Source organism: Triturus cristatus, chromosome 1_2 (genome assembly GCF_964204655.1).
Source record: "Triturus cristatus chromosome 1_2, aTriCri1.1, whole genome shotgun sequence".
In the NCBI taxonomy this organism is placed as follows: Eukaryota; Metazoa; Chordata; class Amphibia; order Caudata; family Salamandridae; genus Triturus; species Triturus cristatus.
The window spans coordinates 506,956,340-506,982,052 of NC_140580.1; the positions used below are offsets into that span (position 1 = coordinate 506,956,340).

Below are 25,713 nucleotides of genomic sequence, written 5' to 3' on the forward strand. Positions count from 1 at the left end.
CTGAAATGGTTGGAGGGTTTAAGGGACGCCATGTTGTGTAGAAGCTCTGTGACATCTGGGAGGAGAAAGGAATTCCAAGAGGTGTTATTTTTGAGAGAACAGGCAGAGGGCGAGGATATTGTCAAGGATTCAGCCAGCTCAGCTGATAATGCGGATAGTTTCTGAGGCCTTAGAGTTGGGGTGACAGGTAGTAGCTCCAGCTCGAGTTTCCTTGTTTTTTTCAGAGAAGTGAGCTGTGAAATCATCCCCACTAGGAATCAAGGATACCGGAGTAGAGATTGTGTTGGAAGAATGGTTAGCTTGTTCCTTGATAATATCAAAGAGTTTCTTGGGTCTATTTTCGGCTCCATCCAGCTGAGTTGTGAAGTGGTCTATTTTAGCCAAGCGGATGTTTGTTGTAAGTACTTCTGTTATGTTATGTTATATACATTTGTAGCTCGCACAGATACTCCAGAGAGTGTCCCGGCGTGAGCCAGACAAGGATCAACACAGCCACAGATAAGAAGACTAGAACAGGAGGGTTTTCAGATGCTTTTTAAAAATCACAGGATCTTTGATGCCCCTCAAAGTCAATGGCAGAGCATTCCAAGCCTGCGCCACCAGCCGTGAAAAAAAGCAGCCGCCCGGTCTTAGGCGCTTAACACAGGGAGTCTCTGCCAAGAGTTGAGAAGACGAACGCAGCTGTCTTACAGGGGTATAAAAGGCCAACCTGTTCTGTAAATAAATAGGACCCAAACCATACAGGGCTTTATGAGCGATGGATAAGATTTTGACAGGAAGCCAATGCAGCGATCGCAAGTGTGAACGCACACTACATCTGCTTGAAAGACCAAGCAGAAGACGAGCGGCAGCATTCTGGATCACCTGCAGTTTATCCAACAGGTCACCCGGAATGCCTGCATACAATGCATTGGCATAATCAAGGCGCGAAAGGATTAGCGCGCGAACCACAGTTTCCTTCGCAGCCCTGGGCAAAAGAGGACGGAACTTCCTCAAAGACCTAAGAATTCTGAAACAGGAGCCCGTTAACTTCTTTACCTGCGAGGAAAAAATCAGGTTCTGGCTAAACCAGATCCCAAGGTTCTTGACAGAGTCACCCTTAGAACAAGGAAGGGGGAAACCAGGAGGCCATAATCTCCTTCTGAAGTCGTCTGGGAAGGCGCCATACAAGAGGATCTCCGATCTCTCCTCATTGCATTTAAGCTGAGCCTGAGCGAGCCGCCGAAAAACCGAGGAAAGACACTGTTGAGCAGGGAGGACAGAGTCTTCGTCTTGTCCCCAGGAAAACAGCAATTGGGTGTCGTCCGCGTAGGCCATCACCTTAGCCCCCAAGGTTTCGGCCAGATAAACAAGCGGAGTAACATAGATGTTAAAAAGGAGGGGACTAAGGGATGACCCCTGTGGAACGCCCGTAGCCACTATCCATGAGGCCGAAGCGCACGGAGGAAGCCACACCTGCTCTGAACGGCCCTCTAAGAAAGACCTTACCCAGCCCCACACAGACCCAGAAATTCCAATCTCTCGGAGGCGATCGAGAAGCAGGGCATGGGGCACCGTATCAAAGGCCGCCGAGAGGTCCAGCATAACCAGTGCTGCCCTCCCACCGGCATCAAGGCACTCTCTACTTACCTCCGACACCTCCAGTAAGGCAGACTCAGTACTAAAAGCCTCCCGAAACCCTGATTGAGCCGGGTGGAGCAGGCCAGAGGCCTCCACATATTCCGTGAGCTGATTGGTGACCACCATTTCACAAACCTTGGCCAGGCTAGGAAGCAAAGAAATAGGACGATAGTTTCCCGGGGAAAAAGGGTCCAAAGATGGTTTCTTGAGAAGGGGAAGAATTTTAGCTTGCTTCCAAGAAGTTGGAACGCAGGCCTCCCGCAATGACATATTAATGATCTGATTGACCTCCGGATTAACACACTCCGCAACGGAAGCCAAAAGGGATCTGTGGGCGAGCCTGATTTTAAGGCCATCAAAATTTTAAGGGAAGTAGAAAGATCAACCACAGAAAAGGAAGAAAAATTGTAGGAAGACTCAGTTGACCGAAAGACAGGGATACAGGGGACAGATGTGAGAGTGTTGATGGAAAAGGTAGCTTGAATGTCCAAAATTTTGTCCTGAAAAAACCTGGCCAAGATATTACACCAATCCTCTGTAACAGGAGCGGGGCGCACCAAAGCTATCGGAAACCTAAAACTTTTCACAATTGAAAAGATTTCTTTTGAGTTACGAGATGTAAAGTATTGACTTTTAGCCACCGCAATCGCTGCGTAATAGCTCTTTTGTTTAATTCTCAGCGTGAGCTTTGCCAAGGGTCAATAGCCACTAGAGCGCCAGGCCCTCTCCAACACTTTACACTCATGTTTCCGGACTTTCAGCTCCGGCAGGAACCACGGGCTCTAGGAACCACGGTTTAGAAGGCGATTCACTGGTAAGCTTGGATGGGCGGGGCGACGAAAGTGAGGACACTGCATCAGCAATCACTTTCCTAAGTTGAGTGAGACTTGTGGTGGAGGGTGTGTTTCGCCAGAGCCTCTCTGAGAGTCTGAGATTGCACCGCTCATCATTGAGGGCACCATTAAACCAAGGTTTGGATTGTTTGACTGGAATATTTTTGATTTGCTTTGGTGCAATATTATCAAGAATGTTAGACACCGTGTTAATGTAGTGATCAGAGAGATCATCAAGGTTGGTCATGTTGGGAGGGGGCTGTAGTCTACTTTTGGTGATTGAAGTTAGCAAATTGATGTTGATGTCTCTCATATTGTGCATCAGTTGTTTAGCTTTAAGGGATTGGCCCTGTCTACCCAAGCCCTTTTCCAAGATGAGGAAGGGAATTTGATGATGCTCAGACCAGTCGCAGGGTAGGATGTCACCTATTTATATGCTAATGTCTTTAGCAATGATAAGGTCGAGAGTGGCACCCTTATTGTGGGTAGGACCTTTACAGAGCTGTGAGAGGTTAAGTTCAGAGAGGAAAGCCTTAAAGGAACTGACTATAGGATAATTTGAGTCATTCTAATGAAGGTTAAAGTCTCTGAGAAAGATGTGGCAAAATTGGTCCGAGCTTGAGCTAATGACCTCCATGATTTGCTCTATGGAGACCAGATTGTCACCCGGTGGTTGATAAATCGAGTGCAGCACACTTGCCTTCATTCCAGATTTCGGTGACCAGCTGTTCACAGGAGGATAACACAGAACAAAGCGATTGTATTACAGTGAGTTTGGAGCGATGAATGCATGCAATGCCCCACCCCGGTTTTAACCAGTTGATCGCTTCTGATAATGGCGTCAGGGGGGATTATGATGTCAAGAACAGGGGAGGAGGTATCATTGAGCCAGGTTTCAGTGAGAATCAGTAGGTCCAAGTTTTGCGCAATGATGAGTTTTGAAATATCCGCTGCCTGTTTCACAGCTGATCTACAGTTGAGTAGCTTTGATTTGATGTGCAGGTTGGAGGTGATCACATCCTGATGAAAGGTGGTTATGGGAAGTAGGTTTCCTTTGTTCACCAATCTGTGCTTAACTCTCGGTTCCCTGTCAGGATCCGAGGTGATGGAGGGGATGTTGAGAATAGAGTAGGAGGAGGAGACAGTCCTCGAGTCAGTGTAAGAGAATAGGAGGGAGAGAATGTCCTCCTCAGATAGATGAGGCAGGAGGCTATGCGGCCTAGAGTGATGGTTAGGTAAAGGCCTAGATCTCCAGCTGGAATTAAGAGGGGAGTATAAAGAGGAATGGTTGTTAGCTGCCTAGGACATATTCTGTGTGTTGAATTTATCTGTCCTCTAGGCGGGGGGAGTAATCCAGAGCTTCTCCATCTTCAAGGAGAACTGTAGTATGCTCTGCACGATCTCTTTGACAGCCAAGAGATCCTGCTTGAGGTCAACAATCTTCTCCTCCAGGCAGGGCCTGTTAATGCCCTTTTCCGCGGAACCAGAATGAGATACTTGGACTGACCCATCAGCAAGAGGGGTAACAGAGTATTGTATTGTATTGTATTGATTTTTGTATAGCGCGATTGCTGCCCAATGGGCGCCCAAGCGCTGAGCATGAAGACAGAACTGGGTAATGCGAAGAGGGTTTAGAGCTCAGTGGACCTGGCAAACAGGAAGGTCTTCAACTGTTTGCGGAAGGAGAGTAGGTTTGAGTTAGTCCGGAGTTGTAAAGGAAGTGAGTTCCACAACTTCGAGGTGTTTAGGGAGAACATCCTTCCTCCGGTCCTAGCTCTCCTTACTTTGGGTACCATGGCCAGGAAGGCCTCCGTAGATCGAAGGTTTCTTTTTGGAAGGTAATGGGTGACTAAATTGTCATTAATTGCTGGTCCTGTCTTCCAAAAAGCCCGGTGGGCAATGCATAATGCCTTGAATGCCACTCTCTGCCTCACTGGCAGCCAGTGCAGGCTATTTAATGCGGGTCTCGCTGACTGAGTTCGTGGAATCTGTAGCAGGGTCCGGGCAGCACAGTTCTGTACCACCTGTAGCTTTCGTAAGGTCATCTCGGGGGCTCCCACGTATAAGGCGTTGTTCGAATCTAGCCGGGACTGAATCAGGCCCTGTACTGCCACTTGTTTGGCTTCCATTGGCAGAAGAGGTAGAACTTTCCTCAATGTTCTAAGTAGGCCAAAACAAGTGGCGGATAGCTTAGTGGCATGAGTGGAGAAAGAAAGACTTTTGTCGAGCCATACTCCTAGGCTTTTTACACTTTCCTTAGGGGTAGGAGGGGTGCCCAGGCACGGAGGCCATAAGGAGATGAAGGATACTGGTGAAGCTGGGCCCAGGAGCATGAGCTCGGTTTTATCTCCATTACGTTTTAGGGAGGAGCATGTCATCCACTCCTTGACATCCTCGAGACATTTCATCAGGCCTTCCGAAGTTTGTCTGGTACCCTCTTGAGCCAGCGATACCACTAGCTGGGTATCGTCAGCATATGATATGATTTTGATACCGTATGGTTCGACGACCCCAGCCAGTGGTTTCATATATATGTTGAACAGCGCAGGGCTTAAAGAAGAGCCCTGCGGCACCCCACAGCTTAGTGATTTTCTGGCTGATACTGTTTCCCCGTCAAAGATCTGAAAAGACCTGTTGGTAAGGAAGGAGTCAAACCACCTTAAAGCATCGCCCGTTACTCCGATATTGCGTAGACGGTTCAGCAAGGTGGCATAGCTGACCGTATCAAAGGCTGCACTTAGGTCAAGGAGGATCACTGCCACTGATCCTCCCCGATCTAGTATCCTTCGTGTTTCTTCGGTAACCGCTAGCAAGGTGGTTTCAGTACCATGCTTGGGTCTGAATCCTGTCTGGGTTGGGTCCAAAAGCAGGTTGTTTTCAAGAAATTGGATTAGCTGGATGTTTATATACTTCTCCAGGACCTTACTTACCCAGGGGAGTAATGAAATAGGGCGGTAACTGGAGTGGTCTTCTGGATTGAGATTAGGTTTTTTTAACAGTGCCCGTACCATGGCTCTCTTCCATCCAATGGGTACTGTACAGGAGGAGATGGAGGAGTTAAGTAGATCCAGAATCACGGGCAGGGTGGCTTGGCTTGCCTGGAGCAATATCTCCGGTGGAGCTGGGTCACGGGGAGAGCCAGATTTGACTTGGTGTGCCAATTGATGAAGGGTGTCAAGATCTAATGGGGGGAAGAGTTCCAGATTTGGCTGGCCTAGGAGGGTGGGGTGTCTCGAAAATGTTTGATTGGGTGCTCCTGGATTAGTGGCTGCTATCGGGAAGGAGGAGTAGATCTGGGTGACTTTGTTGTGAAAAAAGTCCGCTAGTTCATTACATTGTTCTTGTGTTTTATTCAAGGGAGGAGCTGTTTTCACTTTGGTGCAATTTTTTACTAAGTGAAAAATTTCCTTGGGTTTAGATTTTGCTTCCATAATTTTGTCTGCAAAGTAGGTGGCCTGGGCCGCCCTAACCCCGTCTCTATAGGCCTTAATTGCCTCTTTGTATTGGGACTTCTTTTCAGGTAGGAAGTCTAGTCGCCACGCTCTCTCTCGTTTCCTGCAGAGGCGTTTTTGATCTCTTAAAGTGTCTGAGAACCAGGGTGCTGATTTGTGCAGCCTCTTTGGTATAGATCTCCGAAGAGGAAGAATTGTATCCATTGAGTCCCTGATCCATCCCTCATAGTTCTTGTTAGCTAAGTTGGGGTCAGTACAGGAGGGTGGGCGGGTGGAATCTAGGTTAGTTAACCAAGACTCTATAGGTAGTTTTGTCCAATTTCTCTTTGTTATGGTTTGGGGAGTGGGCAGGGGGGACTTGCCGGTGAGCCAAGTAAGTGGGACTAAAAAATGGTCCGACCATGGGAGGCGAGTGGGTTGCCCCACCACCAGCTCGGTGCAATTGCTAAAAATCGGGTCGAGGAGGTTACCCTTTTCATGGGTAGGGGCTGTGACCAGCTGGGTTAACTGTAGGGCTGCTAGATCATCTGTTAGTTCCCTAGCAGTATGATCTGTGGGGGAATTGAAATGGAAATTAAGATCTCCTAGGACCGTGTAATTGGCGGAGGTCAGGATTCGATTGGCTATGATGTCTGGAAGAGATCTATGGAACAACTTAGCCGGATCTAGGGGGCGATATATCAGAGTGCCGGAGAAGGAACTGTTCGCAGTGAAATCTATGCTGAATGCTAGGCTCTCGCACTCAGGAATAGTTTCAGTTGTAGTGCGACAGCCATACTGGTCTTTTAGTATGATAGCCAGGCCTCCACCTCTCCCCTTTGTCCGGTCTAGTCTGTAGATTTGAAAACCGGAGGGTAAAGCTGAGACTATGTCTGGCTCCGATTGAAACGTAAGCCATGTCTCAGACAGGAAGATGGCATCCGGATTGCGCTCCTCTTGTAGCAGGGCAATTTGTGTGCTGTGCCTCGGTAGTGACCGGCAATTCAGCATATACATATAATATTCCTGCGTCGTGGTTGGCGGCGTAGTATTGTGGAAGGGATGTTTACATCCTGGGCAGCGAGAGGGGAGTTCAGCTGGTGGATAGGAATGTGTGCAGTGTGCAGTGGTTGCATTTCCTAAGTTGTGGATGGCCGCCGAGCTGTACGTCCTGAAATGGGTGGTGTGGAGGGCAGGGGTAGGGGCCCCTGGTCCCGTCTGGTCGCGGATGGGCGCAGACGGGCTTGCCTTTGGCGCGCCTTCGGCGCACCGCCGGCGCGCCCGCTGCGCCCGCTGCGCCCGTCCGCTGCGCTTCCGGAAGCAGCACATTCTTATATATCTGAGAGGGGGGGGGGTGTGGCCTGTGTCAGTGGGCGGTGCCCGGGGGGTCACGGCGGTTGTCCTGCAACCCGCTTCAGCGCCTGACTCGGCTGCGCGGGGAGGCAATCACCAAGGGGAGCAGGCGGTAAGATAGGTTTTAAAACACAGATTATCACAGTAACAATTTTTAAAAATTAGTCTTTAAAAAAAAGATTCTTGCTCTCGGCTTCCGCCTCAAGAGCTCTGTCTCATACGAGCGCTGGCCAACAAAGCTCTGTCTCAGAGGGTTGAGTAGGACCTCTACCACAGTTACAGGGGAGATAAAGTCATGCTTGAGACTAGAATCAGAGCCCAGAGTGGGATTAGAGGCAAGCAGAATGGATTTAGGAGAGGCAATAGGTGTAGCATGGAAGGTGTGAGAGGGTGAGTGCAGGTTACGGGACAACGGACTGTAGACAACATCTAGATCCAGAGCACTAGAATTGGAAGATCCTGAGTCTAGGGGTAGAATACCAGTGCTATCCTGGTTGTTAGTGTTGATGTGGTGCCCAGCACCCCAGTTGATGGAGCGTGTAGTGGGTGACGAAGGAGACGTAAGATAAGAGGGAGGGCGTGGTAAAGGAGGGGCAGTGCTGGGGAGAGCAGCTAGGTGGGCGGTACTCAGGTTGGAGATACCATAGCCCACAAGAGGCAAAATAGGGTTGTCCGGGTTAGGGGTGTGGGTAATAACCACACCCTCCATGTTGTTGGAAAGATCCGTGTGTTGAGTAGTTAAATATTGGGACGAAGGATAGGGGGAGGGGGAGGTGTCAGTCACAGAGGGAGCAGATATTGTGGGTGGGCAGCTCTGATGGAGGGTGGTCGGGTTAGAGTTTGTTAGTGTGTTCTTAATCCGCAAAAAGACATGATCAAAGCACTTGAGGTTCAGGTCCGAGGCTTGAATAAGGATGTTCACCTTATTGTATAAGGAGGTGGTCAGCTCAGCCTTAAGGGCCGGGGATGGTAGCGTGGTTAAGCGGAAACCGTGAGGAGTTTTGGTCAGCTGTTTTGAGCAAAGCTCAGAAGTTAGGGGCTTTCTCCACTGCACTCTTCTGTTAGTGTAAAAGATGAGGTCTATCACTAGACTGCCCTTACAGGAAATATATGTGTCCGATATAAGCGTTACAGGCCAACGCTTGAGGAGATTGGGTTTGAAGGTCTTCTTCGCATTTTTCAACAGGTTGGGGTGGGTAGATAATCTTAGAGGAGTTCAAACCGGTTTGAGCTAGTAGGTCAGGGGAGTGATAAGTGTGTTGGGCCATGATGAGTGTAGCGTACTTTTTAAAAAAAAAGGGAACCCAGAAGGTAGATAAGGACCTTGGGTAACAGTTTAGTATTAGAACAGTGGTCCTTAAACGCTACAGTTGAGTAAATAGGATAATTATAGACTTGAATCAGTACTATAATGCGAGTGTCCAGCCGTACAATCGGTTTAATAAATCAAAAATGTCAAATAATGCTATTAGCGCATCGGATCTCACATCATTCTGTGCATCGCCAGTATATACTATCACGTATTGCTGAAAAACGCCTGAATATCTTCACCACCTTCTCCACAGAACCATCATTACTGTGGCTCGAGCCCCTCCTGAGTCCGCGTACGGCTATCCTTTCTGCCGCAAGCACTATCCAGGCTATTTTCATTGATTCAGGCTTGCAACTTAAGTGTCCTGATGATGATCCTATTATTGTTTTTAAAGGATAGAAACATCATCGACTAATGTAAACAGTTTGCATGTTAATCGCACATGATAAAAAAAGTGCAGTTACTGTTTCACTAAGCTTGTTAGAAATTGTGCTCAATATTCCACAAGCTACTTTTATTCTAAATGTATTTGTCATGTGTTCATGTAGGATGCAGGATTGTGTCCCACGTAATTGCTACGTTTGTATTTTTGTTCTTTGACATTTTTGATTTATTAAATTGATTATCCGACTGGACACTCGCATTATAGTACTGATTCAAGTCTATAATTAACCGATTTACTCAACTGTTGCGTTTAAGGACCACTGTTCTAATACTATGATGAGTGTAGCGAGCAGAAGGAGAGGGTAAGGGAAAAGACAGGTTCAGAGGAGAGCTATAAGAGAGAGGGGAGGAAAGGTAGTCCATAAAGAGTCTGCCCTAGAAAGTAGAAGGGAAAATGTAGACAAATCGCAAGTGCGCACTTAAAGCGCAACAGAGGGGATGGAGCAGTAAGCTGAGGAGAGGTAGACTAGGTTAGAGGAGCACTCTAACAGATAGGGGAGGAAAGGTAGTCCCCATAGAGGGGGCGTTGGGAAGCAGCAGAGGAAGAGTAGTCAAATAAACAGAGATTCTTTCAGAGGAGTAGTGAACATGTACCTAGTGCGCCAGTGAGGCATCTAAAGAGTTCCCGAACAACCTAGGCAATAATCTTAGCAGAACAAGGATGACCTGAGTGGGAATTGAAGAGGACCTTAGAGATGTCTGAGGGCTTCCTGCTCTTAATTAGCAATCGAAAAAGGTGAGTGTTTGTGCACTGAACATACAGGAGTGTCGTGCCAAGACACGGAACCAAACTGTGCCTGCAAAGGTTAAATGCAAGTAGAGGAAGAGTGTGGTACTACTTCAAGGATAAAAAGTAAATCAAGGCACATGGGTTCATCGTGGCCATTTTAAGAGGGGCCCAAATGAGCATAGTTCAAGGGTCGGGATACCACCATGGCGGCCATTTTAGGTAAATCAAGGTTCATGGAATCATTGTGGCCATTTTAAGTAAGGCCCAAATGTACATTGTTCAAGAGTAGGGATAACACCATCGGCCATTTTAGGTAGGAGCCAGATACACAAACAAGTAATACAGGATCAAGGATTCATCAAGGGAGGCCATTTTGAGTAGGGCCCAAAAGTACATAGTTCAAGGATCGGGGCCCTGGAGACCATTTTGGGTAGGGGCAGAAAGGAAGCAAAACCAGTCACTAAATGGTGGTCATATTGAGAACTACGGCTGAAGAAATATGTAACGCCCCCTTCTGAGGCTCAGAGCAACAGCAGCAGCAGTCTTCGAGAAACAGTACCCCTACAGCTCGGAGTGAGCTGCCCATTGCTAGAGAGAAAGATTAGACAATCACACTTACCCGGTCTTGGGCAGATCAACAGGTGGCGACGTCACTCCTCCGCACCCAGAAGAAAGGCAGCTAGCGAGAATAAAGGTGGAGAATGTCGCTCCTCCGCAACCGTAGGAAAAGGCATCAGAGGCAAAGAGCCACGAGCAGAACTAACCAAGCCTTCTTCCCTCGGAAATGGTGCCCGCATTGATGGTACCTGCATTGAAGTCGCAGGCCGGCAGGTCATGCCCCCCAATCCTGGTAGAGCGCCGTCTCTCCGAGGCAGAATGCAGCTCAACAGCCCTGTAAACAGCAGCCCACTCAGTGTGTTAGCTAGCCGGACTTACGCAAGCTCTGCAGGCAGCTCGGACGAAGGTCGCTGCCCCCGTCACCACAATCACTTCTCGAGGCTCGGCCGGAATGACAGACGCCTGATCCAGGACAGAGAACCGGGGCTTAGCCAGTGTTGCGGGCTGCGCGAAAGTAGGGCGCAGAGCACCAACCAGCAGACCTGGAGTCAGCACGTGTCGACGGAATCTCCCACAGCCGGTCCGAGGACCGGCCGATTCTTTGCTGGGGCGCCGTGGAGTCTCGAAGCGAACAATCCAGATGGTGGGCACAGGCGGATGCCTTAGAAGGCAGCGAGGAGGACCGCGGCTGGGACGACAGAAGCCCAATCCAAGCGAGAGAACCTGGACTCAGTAAGTGTGGGCTGCGCTGTAACCTGGTGCAGAACCCCAACCAACAGACCTGGAGTCAGCATGGATTGGACGGAACCTTCAACAGCCGGTCGCAGGCCAGACCGATTCCTCGCTGGGGCACAGTGTAGTCTCGAAGTGATCAAACCTGACAGTGGACGCCGAGGCGGATGAGGTGAGTGTCCCAGGAGATCCCAACTGCTGGATTGACGGAACCTCCAGCAGCCGGTCAAACAAAGGCCAGGCAAATTCCACGCTGGGGCGCCGTGGAGTCTCTAAGTGATCGATCCTGATGATGGGCGTCTAGACGGATGAGGTGGGTCTTCCCAGATATCCCTACTGCAGGTATGCAACTTTAGAATAGTAGGTCCGAAGTTGTAGTGAGCAGAACCGCTGTGATGAAGGGTAGATAGAGGTGGATGGCTGGGTTAACTGGGAGATAATTACTGATTTGGTGATCCCCAACCAGGGAGCTCTAAAGCAGAGCCCCTAGCTGTTGGCCATCTTGTGAGTTACTTATAAACCAAAGGTTACAGGGACATGAAAGGTAGGCTCAGATTTCACTCGTACAAAACCATTAAAATTCAGCAGTGATAGTTACCTGATCTAACTATAACTTACGCCCCTGCAATGCACTGCTTATGACTTCACAAGTTACATCACTCATGACATGTGGTCAGTGAATTCACGGGCGACGTCATTAATGATATCTCAAATTACATCATTGAAGACTAGAAATGCAGCTCCTTGTGTGCAGGAGCAATTGTTTCATCTGTTTCCCTGGGAAACAGATGAAAAGTCTGCGCCCAGCAAGCGGGAGCACTTTTACAGCTAGTGGAGTTAGAATTAGTTCTCGCTTGGCTGGAGCTGTCACAGCTTTACTATGGCTTTACAATGCACGGGTCGGCCCCAGAAAGGTGGTGGTCCCTGGGGCTGTATAAGGCCCGGGAGGGAGGCTACGTGGCCCCCCTCCCAGTTTTATATTACATGGGCCCCAGACAGGTGGTGGTCCCCGGGGCCCGGGGGGCTGCGGACCTCCTTAAAAAAAAAAATTTGCCTGGGGAAGGTGGTGTTCCATGGGGCATTAAACTGCCCCAGGAGGGGCTCCTTGTGGCACACTTCAATTTAAAAATTAAAGCCTGCGGTGGTCCCCAGGGCTCAAAGGGCCAATGGAGGAGTGTCCGTGTAGCTGCCCTCTAATATTTAAATAAAGCCCTGGGGAGGTGGTGGTCCCCAGGGCTGAAAGAGGACTAGGCTGGGGGCCAGTGTGCAACCTTCCTTTTTTCTGTAATTACCCTCATGTCCCCGGGACCTCGCCCACCCGAGGACTATTACTGTAATCAAGCACCGGACTCTGCACATGTTATTGTTAAGCATGTTTGCTGCAGGTTCGGGACTCTGATGTAATTCTTTTTATTAAATGCTTTTTTGGCCCTGAAGGAGTTTCTAGCGAACCCATCACCAGAGCAAGGGGGTCAGGGTATTCCTACCCTGCCCCAAAAGGGCTGTCAACACTTTTTGTATGTAGCGTTGCCAAACAATCAGATCTCTGCACGAGGCAAGTAGAGTTCACATCCCTAGATATCCAAATATGGTTTTCATTTAATAACCTTAAAACTTAAATTTTAGTAGTGGTTCTGGGGGGATAGGGTCCCCAGTGTCTAACAAAGTTTGAGGTCGGGGAAAGGCAGCCCCTTCCCTTTAATTAAAATAAATGGCCCTGGTGGATGGGGTCTCCAGTGCCTAATAAGGCTTGAAGGGCCATGTGGCCACCCTCGCGTTTCAAGTAAATAAAGCCCTGGGGGATGGGGTCCTAAGGGTCTAATGAGGCTCAGGGAGGAGGGCCACATGGCCCCCTCCTCTTCAAAATATATGTGGCCCTGGGCGATGGGGTCCCCATGACCATTATAGGTTTGGATAAGTGTCCCACATGGCCACCTTTCCCTAAAAGACGCTGAGGGGTGGGTTCCCAGGACCAGGCCCTTTGGCCAACGCATTGGCTGCCTTTGGGGGGTTTGGCCACAGGCCAAGCCTTGTGGCCATCCCCCTGCATGCGCAGCGGGGGCTTAGCTGCAGGTGGGGGGTTGGCTGCAGGGCCAGGCCCTGTGGCCAACCCACCTGCCGTGCACAACCGAAGGCCCTGTGCAGTGTGGGGTTGGCTGCCTTTTTGATGATGGCCACAGGGCCTGGCCAGAGGCCAGGTATTGTGGCCAACCCCCCCCTACTCCACTGCGCACAGCCAAAGAAAGTGTGCAGCATTGGGTTGGCTGTACGTGGGGGATTAGCCACAGGCCCTGGCGGAAGGTGTGAATTCACGTATGGTAATTAAATATTACTTTAAGTTAAACAATCTCCTAGAAAACCCTAGAAATTTACTGATAAAACCAAAGGTTAAGGTAACTTATAGTTAGAAGAAATGTTCTGCAACAGCATAACGTTTTAAACTCTGAAACTCAACAGTTATAGGTATAGTTATCTCAAGTAACTACAACTCATGCCCTAAGGTAACCATCACTGGTGCCCTCGCCATGCACTGCTAATCACCCCATGTATTACATCACTCATGACATCTTATATGACATCATTGATAACATGACTATAACATTTGCAGTGAAATTATTGATGACAAAACTGTGCAGGGCAGGCTCTGCTCTTTTGAATAATAAACCTGTGGGGTGGGCCAGGTCCCAAGAGGTCACCAATATTTTATTTTTTGGGGAGGGGGACATTCGGCCTTGGGGACCCCATCTCCTGGTGCAGATTTTTACATTTAGGGGAGGGGAGCATGCGGCCCCCGTCCCTGAGCCTTACAGAGGGAACACTCCTCTTGGGGTTGATTTTTACATTTAGGGGAGGCAGGCATTGGCCCACTTCCCTGAGCCTTACAGATGCCCTAGGGACCACTTCCCCGGGCCAATTTTTAAATTTAGGGGAGGAGAGCATTAGGACTCCTTTCCCTAACTGAATTCTTACCCGAGGACCCCTTCCCTGAGGGCTCGATTTGTGGCTCCTGACTCTGGTGGGAGCAGTAATGTCCCAACAGGCAGGAGCAAACATCTTCTCTTTTTCCCTGACTGCAAGCGTGGACAGGGAGCCGGCAGGGGCCATGAGGGCCTTGGTGCTCCCTCCATGGCACCAAACATTTTCCCCTGGATGGGCATCCTTAAACAAAAAAGAACAATAAATGAGAGTCAGGCGTTTCTCATTTATTATTCACTGACCTTGCAAGAAATGCCCCATAATGCCCTACAATGGCTTTTGAATATTTCTGGATCCTGATGGTGTCCCTAGAAGGGACAAGGGCACCACCAAGCATTTTGTTTGATGTTGGGGAGGGCTGCAGTGAGTACAGCAGCCCTCCTACCATTATAAAATCAAAGTAAGGCTCCCGGGTCATTGAATCCATGACCCCAGAAAAGCTTACCATATTTTTTAAAGCACTCCGAGCTGAAGCTGTATGCTTTTCAGCTGGTGTGCAGGAACCCCTTGTGGTTGGTTCAATGGCAGGGGTTTGGGAGCCTGCAAGATGTAGGGCGTAGGTCCTGGTCTGCTTCCCAACTCCCACACCATGCAGGGTTAAAAACACTTGCAGGAGGTTGCCCATGCTGTGCTGGGTGCAGCTCCTGGCCTGCGTCTAACTCAATGCTGCACACTGCTAAATTCTGTGCGCAGCTTGGTGTAGAGAACCCCACACCATCAAAGGCTGAGATTTGAAGGAGGTTTGGCACAGTTGGTATGTTGGGTGCAGGGCCTAGCTGCAGGCCAGGCCCTTTACTCAACCCCATGCCACGCACAATGATGGACATTTTACTTTAAGTTAAAAAATACGTAGAAATTCACTGAAAAATTACAGTTAGGAATTTGAAAAACTTTATATTGCAAAAAAACATGGAAATTCACTGAAAAAGCAATGTTTAAAGGGAAGTTAGAGTTGGGTAAAAATGTCAGTTAAAATATACTGTTTTAAATTAACAAAAACAAGGAAATTCACTAGTTATCTGAAGTAACTATAACTTGTGCCCTAAAGTAACTACAACATGTGCCCTTGCCATGAACTACTTATACCCTCACATAGTACATCACTCACAACATGTTCTAAGACACAATTGATAACATCACTACTGACATCTGAAATTACAAGAAGAAAAGGGGAAAGCTGAATAACACTGAGCATAAGATACATACACACTATAAGAGGTTTATTCATAGGGAAGGGCATGAGTTACAGTTAGTTATAACTGACAAATTTCAGTTGTTTTGTTTGTTTAAATTAGTATGTCTTCATTTGCATACTTTTCCTAAGTATACCGTCCCTTTAATCTTTGTTTTTTCAATGAAAATACACACATACACACACATATATATATGCACAAACGCCCTTGTGAATAGCAAATTGACATCCCCTGTATGCCAGGAACCGCTCTCACCTTCATTGATCCACAGGGTTTCTATTGACCCTCTGACTTGTGCACATATTAGTCTCCCTGGTCCAAGTTTCAAAATGGGTCAGGTGGTGCAAGATATCACTGCAGACCCTGGGGCCCAGGGTGGGCCTCCATGCCTGGATGCACACAGCAGTCAGGGCATACTGAGCACAGTGTGCTCCACTCCACAGTCAGATACTAACCAGTGATTGATCCCTGGGCTGCATAGAAGGGGGCCACTCTTTCACACAGCAGAAAGTTGCTGTAGGACACCCTTTACCAGACCTGAGACTGAAGACCACAAAGGCTAGCATCGAAACCATTACCCATGGTCAGGTAGGGAGCCTCCCCAGCCCCAGCTGCGGAAGTGGATGTATAAGTCGGTGCAGACATACAGCCATGGGACACCACAGACAGACAATTGTGGCATGCAGCCAGGCGCCCTGGGTTTTCCATGCCTGGGGCAGACCGGTCTCCCTTCTGCCCACCCTAGATGGGGAAGGCTAGACACACTGGTGGTGTACTTACACACCAGGAAGATGGGGTCTTGAAATATGCAATTGGGGTCTGACCACGGGGAGATAAAGGGAGTGGAGGCTCTTGCAACAGCCTCAGCCACACCCTCGGAAACCCTCAGGGTTATTTGCATTCAAACAACTCTCAGACAGACCGGAGGAACACAAGGTTGCATGGTGTGTTTGAAATGTCGAGGATCAATGTGTCCTGCAATTCACAATAATTCCTTCAGTTAACTGTGTTCTTCATTGACACATGAGCCAAATGTTACACAGCCAAAAGTTACAGGCAGCTTTTTCAATGTTTGCCCATCTTTGGGCACAGGAAAGATGTGAAGATGGCAGCGCTGCCTATCCACTGCCTGTGCTCAAAACTACTCAACACCTCATCATGCTTCCCCAGTGGAAGTCATTCTCAGTGAATTAAAGAGTGTTTCAAGGCACTGGCATCCTCACCACTTGAACCCCCAGCCCAGCCATTAGGAACAGGCCACCAGACACTTTGCAATGAAGGAAAGTTTCCCCACCTGCACCTCAGGCATCCACCATCCACTGGAGACAGCAGCAACCATGGCTTGACACCTTTATGTCCCTAACATAGGGGTCTGCCCCAAGACATGCCAGTGGGTTGGGGCTGCTCCTCTGGGAGGCACCTAGGGGAGAAGGGCCAGGTTTCCCCCATGCCATCAAAGCGACTCACCTTCTTCCTACTGGTAGTACAAGCATTGAAGCCTGAGCAGCTGGGGGTGGCTTCCCCTCATGCACCTTGAAATGGCTCACAATGGCTTCAATGAGCACAGCATCTCTGCTGAGAGGAGCTGGGATTCCCTCATGGTCCTTTCTCTTTTTATCCTGCCCGTCGTGCTGCAGGAGAATGGCCATTCCTTGGTCTCTCGAAAACTGGGCAGGCAAAGATTGGACATAGGAGAGCCCAGGCGACAGGGTATTGTGAGTGCGGGGGGGGGGGGCACTGCAATTCCATTCACTTGGGGTTGTGATGGATCAGCATGAATACCAGCTTGGAGGGCTGTCACTTGCAATGTTCCCTTTTGGTTGGGTCAGGGTCACTTATCCTGATCCCCATGTGTTGGTTGTGTCCTCCTGCTGTGGAGGAGCCCACCCAATGCTCAGACCTCAATCAAGTGCTCAGTGGTTACAGGCCACTCCGCTAGTTGGTGCACAATGGGTGGGCTGGGCCCTGTGACTGGGTTCTGTCTGGGAGGTGGCTGAAGGTTCATACTGGCACCGTCAGTCACTCGGGCTGCTCTGTCATTAATCATCCTTCTGCAGATTTAGGTACGGAAACGTTTTTTCAACTTTTACTTCCTGGAGTAAGTCAAGTTTGATTGTCTTCTCCAAGCTCCATCAGGGCTGTTCACAGATCCTGGCAGGGCGGATCCGATGACCTCACTACACCATCTAATTGGTGGTAGCAATGGGAGGTGTGTACAAATGGCATGGAGTTAATTAACGCAAGCTTATGACCCGCACTTACTTGGAATTCCTTGTTCATGGGAAATAAATGCAATCCCTGTTATGATGAATGGGGTTCAGTGGGTTACCCACACCTTTCAGCGAAGGGTAGATACATAGTGATCCATTCATTGTAGAGCATGTGCAGCCCCAGAAATCTAGGGGGATCACAGACCTGTTATTGCTCAATCTCATGTGGCAGAGCACCATTTGTCCCTTTAAGAAGTTGCATATCAACCACTGGGGATCTTTGAGAAAAGCATCTGTTACTGGCAGCATCTATCAGATCGGTAAACCTTCTGGACAGGAGGAGGAGTTGTGTGCTCATCCCAGACCGACCTTTGCATCCCTCAGGGGCCAGCTGTTGCAGGACCCTGCTTACCTGCTGGGGGCTTGGGGGACAGGGCAGTCACATGGGTACTAGTTGGCCAAGCCTGTCCCACAACAACTGAAGGGAGAGGGGCACTGAGATGCTGCCTTTGTGAGGCACAGGGGTGCTGTCCTGGGCAGCCGGAATACCCCACATAATGGTTGTTTTGAGCTCCTGCTGGAATGACCTCGGTGGAAAAGTGCATCTTGGCTAGCACCAGCTGACCCCCATCAACTCTGGTCAGACCATTGGGGGGAACCAGATGCCAAGCTAGTTGATCTTTGCTGTGCTGAGTGGCCTACATGGAGGTAGGCCCTCAATTCAGGCAGTTGAGGCCGTGTGGAAGCTCTTTGCTTGAAACAAAAAGATGAGGCTGGTGAAGAAGTCCATCCCTAAGAAGAACAAGTGTGCCCAAATGATCAGAGTACGGTGCTGGCTAGATTGTCCCCAAGCAAGCCATCCTGCATTGGGATGTCAGCTTATTGACCCTGCCTGCTCTTCAGGATGGCAGGCTCAGAAGAAAGGCCCCCCGGACAAGGCTGGAAAGCAGCCGCAGACCCAGGCTCCTAGGGGCACTGGGCAGGCTGCCTGAAGCCTTTGCTATGACTGAAGAGAAAGACCAGACATCAGGGCAGTTCCTAGGACGTTGTCCATGATAATGCAGAGGAGGGCCACCTGCCTTTCTTGTAATCTGTGCACACCAAGTGACAGACGGGTTTGTCAGAGCAAGCACATCCAGCTCCTGGAGAATTGGCTGGGCTCAGAAAGTCCAATTAGCCCTCAGGTGGACGTCCAAGGCAGCCTAGCCATCTGGGTGAGTCATTGATTCCTATGGCACAAACACAAGTACAGTCTTGGAGCAGCCAGGTGGCCAGGCTAGAAGTACAGCCTTCTGGTCACACAGGGGCAGGGGCAAGGGACTTTGTGGTCTGGGTTTTCAGAGCCCAAGCTGTGCCTCAAGCAAGGGGTTTTGTGGTGGCCTCATGAAGTTCTGGCCTGGGGCCCTGCCATAGCTTCTTATATCGGCCAAGCAAGGGAAACCTCCTGGTACCTGAGGGGCCCCTACCCAGGCACTTTTTTACATGGCAGGTCCGAGAATGGAGCCCAGGGCCAGGGGCTTCTACCCCAGGGCCAACTGGAGCTCTGATCCAGCTCCCCATCAGAGCTTCTTAACCCAGACAAGCATGGGAGCATGCCTCAGTATATACATTTTATTTATTTAAAAAGATAGATAACATTTTGATTTTTAAAGCTAAATTGAATATGTTTATACTATTCCCTATGTGTTTGGCACATTTATTGATGTTTGAGAGAGTGTTACTGCAAATATCATTGTTAAATGATCTAGAGTCTTAAATACAATAATATATTACATTACATTAAAAACATACGCCCGTCCTTTTGGCTAGGCGCAAGCTAGATGAAACTCAAGTAGAAGGTCGGTGCAATTGGTGTATACTCAATACATTTTTCAAAGTAATTTTTTCCATTACATACATGATAGATGGATGGGTAATGAAAAAAGCTGTAGTCTATTTGTGTGGATGGTTCAGTGAGTGGTGGGACATTTATCATGGGTGTTGTCAATCCCTATGGGTGGTCATCAGTGTGGATGCACAGGCAATACTGAATGCACTTTGATTCTTGGATCTAGCTGTGGAGGGGGAGCAGGTGTGTTTGTAAGAGGGTGCAAATGAGTTGTCAGTAGGGTATGTGCTTGGGTTGGTCACTGTAGGCTGGTGTTGATCCCCTGTTAACTGAGATGCATGGCTTGACCCTGCAACCTGTGGCTGGCTCCTTTGATAGAGGGACTGAACCATCTGTATGGCAAATTCACTTCACCTAGCATTGTCCTCCCTCAACACCCAGAGATGTTACTAATGCAACTTAATAATGTCCTGGAAATAACATTTTCCATGTTCTCCAAGATACAGGTCTGTCTATCCATCAACCTTGGGAGCTGTTCCAGGTGCGTGTACATATTGTTTAAAGTCTCCTCCATTTCATAAATAACCCCCTGCACAGAGGTAGAAAATCTGATACTCCTGAAGTACAGGATTTCCCATTACCCCTCCACAAACCCACATGCATCGAAGTCTGACAATGCAAGTAGAATTACCATCATGTACAGGCTTGACATCTGGAATCTTGAGTGAGAAAGAATAATGAATTAGTTAAAGAAAAATACAGGAAACCCCACTACATTTCGTATCATGCAGTTTTCAGCAGCCTATAACAAATAGTAATAAAGAATGTGCAAAAAATATACATTTATCTTTTTTTAACTTTTATTTCTGTTTTCTTTTTTTAATACACTATGTATCCTTGAGAACAGCCAACATATGTCCCCTACAGTATGCAGGCCTGGGGATTTTACAAGCATGTACTATTTTACAAAATATCTTTAAATATCCCACTTCTTTCCCCTTTCCTGTCTGTCCTTCTACTTATCATTTTGCTACCCTCTTGCTTCTGTGTTCTGCTTCACTTTCTTCTTTCTCTACTCCAGGATCGGCGTGAAGACCAGGTAGACTGTGGAAGCCTTCCGAACAAGAACACAGGCTCCCATTGATGAAAAGGGGTTGTTGGGGAAAACCATGCACCCTGTGACGGGCACCCCATGATGCCTGCCACACAGTGCATGGTGGTAAAGAGGGGTCCCATGGGTATCCCCACGGGGCCTAACTCAAGGCCTCCGGGTGAAGGGTGGCCTGCTATGGGCCCCTAAAGTCAATATTCCTACAGCCGTTTCATGTCGGACAGACCGATTCGGAACGGCTGTCTGAATCGGTCATTGTCATCTCTCATTCGGAAACCATGTCTATAGAGCTGTATAAATTGTCTCTGAAAGACTCGGGCTGTCTGAATCCCTTTCGGACCTGATTCAGACAGCCCTAACGGTTTCCTTTCATCGGAATCAGTCGTTCGGAAATGTGTCCGAATCGGTCAGAAACACCGGTTCCGAATCGGATTCACCGAATCTCGTTCTGAGCCTTTCCGGATGGCATCATAATCGGCCCCTAAATGGCGATAAGAGATGCTTAAAAATTACTGTACTGTGCGTAAAGATGGGATGTGGCTCACCTTAACATGGAGAGAGTCCCTCAAACGTTTTGACATGAACTGGTCGGCTGACTTATCGGGTTTCCAAAGTTGGTGCATCTCATGAAATGAATTGAATTGTTTGTGGAGCACACTGCATGACTGACCGGGAAAGAGATTATTGCATGTGCAGTAGTTTTCCCTTTGGACACTTAGAGGTAACTATCGATTTTGTATTCCAGTTTAAACATTGATCAAGACTTGGTTTATTGATTTTTTTAATTTATTTTATAGTGGCCCTTGACGAAGGGACGTTGGGTCCTGAAATGCATAGGGAGGGCAAAGAGAGTCGTCAAAAGAACTGACACTTGAATTCATGGAAAATGATCATTCTGTTAAAAAATCAAGGAGTGTCAATAAGCATTGTAATGTAAACAATTCAACTGTTACAGATATTGTATTAGTTATCAATGCAATGGAATGTTGAAACATTGTAAAAACGAATATGATGATGAAGCAATCATAGAATAAGAAAACATAGAAACATGAGGGTATTGGTATTATATGATTGAATAATTTGTTGATGTAACTGAAGAAAGTCTTGAATGATAACAACAATAAGGGCAGTGCACAGAGGCGGTTTCAGGCTTAAAGGTCCCTGAACATTTTTTTCAAAGGCTTAGTCCACAGGGAAAACAGGCAATTTCCTAGGCTAATGTAGCACGCTATGAACTGACAAATAGTTGACAACAAATAATTACATTAAAATACACAAAGTAGGAAGTGCTCCCCCCAACATAAGTTCTTCACCTTAACTTCCCCCTGGACAAAAAATTTGACAGGGTGATATGAGAAGCACTTCGATAATTGTGTTCGAAAAATGTCTTTAGTTATCTGATGGGGACAGAACAGATACCTACTGCAATTCATGTGAACATGGCCTGGGATAAGTAGACAATGCGACTTCTCAAATTATAAGGGGTAACTACTGTTTTTAGATATTATGTATTAATACATCAAATGAAAAATATGTGATTGGTAACCCCAATCAGTGCTTATATATATATTCATGAGCATAGTTCACTAACAATGTAAAAATATGATTCAAATTGTTTAACTTTTCCCGAAATTTTGCACTTTGCAGTATGTAGAAATTGCAATACAGATGTTGTGGAATGTTGTTAATGGCAGTGAAATCATACAGAAGCCCCAATGAACTCATCCATTTGGGCTACAATTTTGAGAAGTTATGTATAACATCGGAGTTGAATTTTCATAAAGTGACAAATATCAAAAAATGCCTTATGTTGTTTATGGAGATATGCAGTTTAGAACCATTCAAATGATTCAAATGCATTTCTTTGCAAAAAGACTATTTTTTGTCCCACATGATGGTGGAAAAACATAAACATAACATGTGTATTTGTAAAGTGCACATTCACCCAGAAGGGTATCTTGGCACTGAATAACAAATGTTTATTTTTACCCAACTTAATGGTACTCATTTTATCGAACTCAGAAGGATGAAAGGCTGGTTGGACCCACCAGGACTTTAACCTGTGACCACGAGGTCAAACACAGGCCCCTACAGTGGATGAATAAGTCCACTAAGCCACCAGATCTGCATTGTTGGCTTCAGGACAGGCACCAAAGGCTAAAACACATTTACCACTCCATACTATTTTTAATTTTGTTGGGAGAAAAATGAAATTTGAAATGTGGTTTTAACCATTATGCCTCAATCATGTACTGAGTGTCATTTCCAAATGACAAGAAAATTTGAGTTGCAACCACAGCCTTGTGGATTATGATCTCACCAGAGCATCTCATTGGCAACCTTTTTTTATAAATACATATTGCCTGTAAAATGGAGAGAGTGCTGAAACTATTCTCTGCATGGTGCAGCTTACAATGGCCATACATTTGAATTTAGCCAAGTTTGCATACATTTCAAGAACAGAATGTGCCTTAAACAAACAACAGTGGAAAGGTCTACAGAGCAGTTTAGAGCTATCATTAGGATTTTGAAATTCACATTTCATAGCAAACCATGAATTATATCCATATTTCAATTGGGCCCATACATGTTTGTTCCATATACTCAATTTAAAGTTTCATGAATATGCACACAACTGTTCTAAAATGTACTACATCAATATTGGCCCAATGTTGATCCTTCAATGGGGCAAAAGATGTAGGCATTGCATTTTAAAAAACATAGGTGCATATACAATTTTGGTGGCCCTGCATAACAAGCCAACTGCTGATTGGAAGAAGTGTCCAATATCATCCATATCAGATGGGACTTATGGAAAGCTCATCCATCTGTTGATGACTATCTCTGCATCCAAAGCATCATGGCTTTAGAAGCTGCCAAGCTAAGATGTCTGCACAGATGCAGCCAGAGATGAAGCTCTCTTAGTCATTCGTAATGAGGGTTGGAAGGTAGTAAATGATTCGGGAGGTCAAGAAGTGGATTTGAGAGACTTATATAGCAAACTAGAAAGTCAACTAGAAAGAAGACTTGGGTTTGCCTAGCAGTTAACAGTAGGCTCAAATCGATCCAAGATTTAGTGGTGAAAGTCCAAAGGCAGGTCATCTCGCACAGATACATAATGCTTCTTTAATGTTTTATTGCTGTCTGAACTTCTTCTCATGATAAACACTCTTCTATAGACCTTGTCACCTTTGTCTGAATTGGTGCTTTAAGTGCTGAAGATAATTCTAAGCTCATTATTAAAGGGCCTGTACTCTGGGTTATACTGCAGCTCATTGGGCTGTGGAACGACTTTCTCACTATCCTTATTTGCTCGCATCACCTCACCGTCTTTTTTTCTTCAGAGCAGAAGATTTGGGGGAGTTTTCAGGATCCTGAGGTACTTTGCCAACATCAATGTTATCGTATTTTGAGCCCAGTGGTGCTTTGGATATATTTTTATCAGGGACAAATGCAAACCTTTTGAGGTTTTCCAGTAATCGTCTGTTTTTGCCGCTAACTCCCCTTTTTAAAGTGAGTTGAGAATTTATCCAGCATCATCTAAATAGATTTATTATTTTCAGGCATGAATTCATGGTTATAAGTGTAACGCTGCTTTAAACCTTTGAATGCAAAATGTATGGCTCACATGTGCTTTACAGACCTTGATCCACCCTCAGTGGTACCGCTGATTCAGGATTTAAGGAATCCACTGGCAGCACCCATCTCTATTAGTGGATGCTGGAATCACCTCCTCTACCATGTCATTAGGGATGATTGAGAGCTGATTGATGACACTAGTATTTGCACAACATGCTGAAATAATCATTTTCAGTTCAAAATGGACAGTGGAGTCAGCTGAATGAAGACAGCACATTGGTTGTAGAAGTGGACCTCCCAAGATACTCTCCAGGACAAAGGAAGAATTACTGATATTGAGACATTTTTGTATTCATTTGGTGCTACCCTAGGAGGGATCCTGTTGCGGCAAAACAGCAGAATCATAATCCCTAAGGAGAGATCCCCATTAGGGTTTTTCTTCTGTCCAATTAAGTCCCCTTAGGCACTCTACTTCCTCACCACATATGTTTTTCCGGCTGCTCCAAATGTAGGCTGAAAGCCATAGTCGACTGTTACTTTTACCAATCAGCCTGCATCTGGACATACAAGGGCTGTGGTCTGGTTTATGTGGCTGTGCATAGCATACGAGGTTGATCGTGGAGAAAGCTTGGACTCTGAGCTTATAAAGCGTCAAATAATGAAGAATGAATATTCTAGGGCTGATAATAGCTGTACCTAAGCATATTTTGTTGCAAATGGCAAAGGATGGCCTCTCGGACAGATTACGGTTGCTCCTGAGGCAATGGTTGATATAAGAAATGTGAACCTTTGAATATGAGCCTACAACATTTCATTATATGCCTTGGCATGCAGTGCTGTATCTGGCAGATTGTGTTTGTTATTAGACACATGTGACTGTTCTTGGGCATATTTACTGGGTATTTTTCACCCATAGCAATTTGGAACAGCTGGAATTTAATCGAGGGTGTGAACATTATCGCATCTGTTAAATACAAAATGCACATTGTGTGAAATCATAACTTCACTCTGTGTGCAAGCAGGTGTTTGCATAGGGATTGCAATTTATCTGCCCATCATAATAAGGCCCAAAGTAACTATCATTATCTCAGGGTAAGGTATTTACAGGGATAGAAAAAACTTCTATTCAGAATTTTCAACTAGGAATCGAGACATAACATGCAGAATCGGTATTTACCTCACCAAAGTCTGCATATTTTTATCCCTCTCTGGACCCTTTTTACCACAGTACATTTCTATAGGTTTTACGGGAATCTATCATGGGAAATGTGCAAGAGTATCATAATTATCTCACAACTTGGAATTCTGATGTCTGTGCTAATTCTTGTTTGTAAGAGGATTGGAATTCAGACCTAAACATGCAATAATGGTTGTAAGAAAATGCCTCTTTTGGCAAGATCATCCCCATTTTTATGGACTGATGCTGTTGGATTTTAGACTCTGTACACTGGGACACTGCTACTCAATCCCCAGTGCATGTGCTCTGATCACTAAAATCTTGTTGCATTGGTTTAAATCTCTGATTGGAACAATTTAACTTACATGTAAGTCTCTAGTACATAGTACCCTGTGTGCCCAGGCCCTGTAAGTTAAATGGCTCTAGTGGACTGCAGCACTTATTATGTCACCTCTAAAGTAACCATATAAGGCATGACTCTAGGCCTGCCACAGCAGCCTAACAAGGCAGTCCTAAAACTGCCAATTTGAACTGTCAAAAACTCCTTTTTAACCAGGCTTAAACCTTCCCTTTAAAGAGAAGTAAGTCACCCTTGAAGCAGGTCTTACCAGCCCTAAGGAAGGGTG

General features: G+C 46.8%; 1 pseudogene; it reads right to left on the reverse strand.

The window, feature by feature from the left end:
* Nucleotides 1-16,088: 16,088 nt before the first annotated feature.
* Nucleotides 16,089-16,234, reverse strand: LOC146867539 (5.8S ribosomal RNA; annotated as a pseudogene).
* Between the last annotated feature and the right edge of the window lie 9,479 nt (nucleotides 16,235-25,713).